This window comes from Helianthus annuus, chromosome 13 (assembly GCF_002127325.2).
Source record: "Helianthus annuus cultivar XRQ/B chromosome 13, HanXRQr2.0-SUNRISE, whole genome shotgun sequence".
NCBI lineage: Eukaryota > Viridiplantae > Streptophyta > Magnoliopsida > Asterales > Asteraceae > Helianthus > Helianthus annuus.
Window position 1 is genome coordinate 111781243 of NC_035445.2, and position 3174 is coordinate 111784416.

Below are 3174 nucleotides of genomic sequence, written 5' to 3' on the forward strand. Positions count from 1 at the left end.
TTGTGATTATATCACTTTTATTATATTAGCCCAAAATAAGAATTTTTAACAGATCTGCCCCCATGGTCTCTATAACTAACCATTTTGGCCCCTAAGTCTAACCAAACCCCCAACTCTAATTAATTAATTGGCACATGACTTGCACATGATGTCTAAAAATATAATTTCTCCTCCCCTTTTATGACTTTATAAATAAAACCCTAAAATTAATTTTTTTTTCACTTCATTTTCATCCTTAATTCATCTTCTTCGTGATTTCTTTCAAAATCCTAAGGCACACGGATTATCAACAACCACAACCTGCTCATCATCACCACTCCTAAACAACAAGTATCCAACAGCCAATCCAACAACAATCGCAACAAACACACCGCCATTAAACGACATTATCGCAAGCATAAGGAAGTATCCAATCGCCGAGTTAATTTCGAACAGAACCGCTCCAGCAACCATACCGACACTCCACCGGCTTCTTGTTCAGGAGCAGTGTAGCATCAACGACGGTGCCGTCGGTGGTGGTTGAGGCGGCGGAGGTGGAGAGGAGCTTGAAGCGGAGGCGGCGGTTCTCCATGTACTCGTAGAAGATGGAGAAGATGAAGTAGGCGAGGAAGGTGAAAGCGTAACTGATCCATGAGTCGGCTTGCCATGAGGAGAAGAGGAGGGTGACGTTGTGGCTCCAGTAGAAGGTCATGTGCATCATGGTTGCGGTGCCGGAAAAGTGATCGGAAAAAGGTAGTTGGTGGTGGAAGAAGATGAATTAAGGAAGAAGATGAAGTCAAAAAAAATAATGTTAGGGTTTTATTTATAAATTCATAAAAGGGGAGGGGAAATTACATTTTTAGACATCATGTGCAAGTCATGTGTCAATTAATTAACCAGAGTTGGGGGTTTGGTTAGACTTAGGGGCCAAAATGGTTAGTTATAGAGACAATAGGGGCAGATCTGTTAAAAGTTCTAAATTTGGGCTAATATAGTAAAAGTGATATAACCACAGGGGCCAAAAATGTAATTTACTCTAATTTAATTATTTGAGATATTAGAACTCATATTCATTCGCTAATATAAGTTTTAATGATTTTGTCATAAGAAGTACATATATAAATCAAGAAAAATATAGTTCATGATTTACTAGAGTTGCATCTTTCTAAGAATATGGTCCAATATAGGACTTCGTGGAGGTGTATGATCAGGGTTAGGACTTCTAGAGGATATTGCAGTAAGGCCTTAGGTGCATTTTAGGGACGTAGGTTTTTCTTATTCCTTAAGTGACTTTACCGGTGATTGACTTCTTGTGTATATGCACGAATGATGTTGTATGCTATTATACATGATTTACATTATACTGTGTCACTCGGATCTCATTCTTGGTATAGGTGACTTCTTTTTTCTATATTCTATTTTTCTATATTCTTTGACTTGATGTGTTGGTTTGTTGTTCGTTTTGGAGCTGAGGGTCTCTTCTAGAAGCAGCCTCTCTATCCCTAGGGATAGAGGCAAGGTCTGTCTACATCCTACCCTCCCCAGACCCTATGAGTAGCTTTGTTATTTGTGGGATTTACTGGGTATGGTTGTTGTTGTTTTATCTAAAAGAGTGCGGGCGCACACACATACAATACAGAGATGGCATGCATTTTTCTTTATGTTATTTAAATTGCCAAAATTTGAATGAACCCGTGATATGTCGAACCTCATCTGCTATAAATATTTGGCGTGTGCTATAAGAAGAGTAAACTTCCATTTTGGTCCCTGAGTTATGGTCACTTTTGTCACTTTTGCAACTTTAGCCTAAATTTGAAACTTTTTGCATCTGGGTCCCTGTGGTTTCACTTTTTTGCCATTTTAGTCCAAAAATAAATCAGCTCATATTTCTCAAATTAAATCCTTATTTTTTGTCCTTTTCCTCAGCGGCAAAATGGTCATTATGAGTTTTATTATACCAAATTATTAATTAAAATTATTAAACTAATCTCTCTATCTCAATCTCAGTTCTCTCTATCCACACCACACAACCACCTCCATCTCAATCTCAGTTCTCTCTCTATCCACACCACACCACATACATAAAATTAAAACCTGCAACTCTCTTATCCTCTTATATCTGGTGGTAGTGGTGGTTGAGAGACGAAATCGAAACCTGCAACCTGCAACACAAAATCGAAACCACCGTCGCCTTTCTTCCCATCCTCAGATCTGGTGGTATGGGATGGTGGTTGGGAGTGGTGCGGGTCGGAGTCTCTTGCGGGTCGGGTAAATTTGTTGAGGATTAGCATAACAGTGTCCGAGCGTCTGAGAACAACGGCTGTCATGGACTCTTCCAACTACACTTCCTCTGACGTCAACAGTGGTGACGGCGACTTCGGTTTCTCCTTCAACGATAACAATTTCTCCTATTACTCTTCGAATCGAGATTGTTTATGAATCCACTGAGGCTAGACTTGATGGAGAAGGTTGCACTAGTATTGCTGATTGGGCGTGAAATCGCAAGCGCCGAAGAGAAAACGGTATCGTTTTGGAACTATTTTGTATCTATTGGTTGTTGTTGATGTATATGATTTATTAATTGTAGCTGATATTAGCGTGTAATGTTATTCTGATGTTAATTAGTTAGAATATAGTAAACTGTCATTTTGGTCCCTTTTGTCACTTTAGTCTAAAAGTCAAACCTTTTAAATCGGGATCCTTATGGTTTCAATTTTGTTGCCAGTTTGGTCCAAAAGCAAAGCCAGCTCAGATTTCTCGAAAAAAACTGGTTTTTTGTCCTTTTCCTCAGTTTAGTGAAGGACATTTTGGTCATTACAAGTTTTATTATAACAAATTTTTAATTAAAATAACAAAATAAAATTCGATCTTTGACCTTATAAAAGAAGATAGAAAGATCATCTTCTTCCCCAAATTAAACCCTAATCCAAAGGAGATAGAGGGCTTTGCTAGAGAGAGACTGAAATCGGAGAAGCAAATGGGTGTGGGACGGAGTAGGCTGCCGCTGCCGCCCCTTCAAAGGTGGTTAAATGGTGATGTTTGTTAGGGTTCCACCGTGCATGGCGGATGAGATGGTGGTTCACCAACGGCGACATGGAGATCGCTGATGAACCAATAGCTCCGATTAAGATTGCAAAGCCGAATTTAGGTGGATCCGACGACTGAGGTAAGCACCGTAGACAACTCAATATCCCC

The 3174-nt window shown here is 39.4% G+C and overlaps 1 pseudogene; it reads right to left on the reverse strand.

Annotated features, from left to right (window-relative positions):
* Window positions 1-261: 261 nt before the first annotated feature.
* LOC110901473 lies at window positions 262-737 on the reverse strand (annotated as a pseudogene).
* Window positions 738-3174: the final 2437 nt, after the last annotated feature.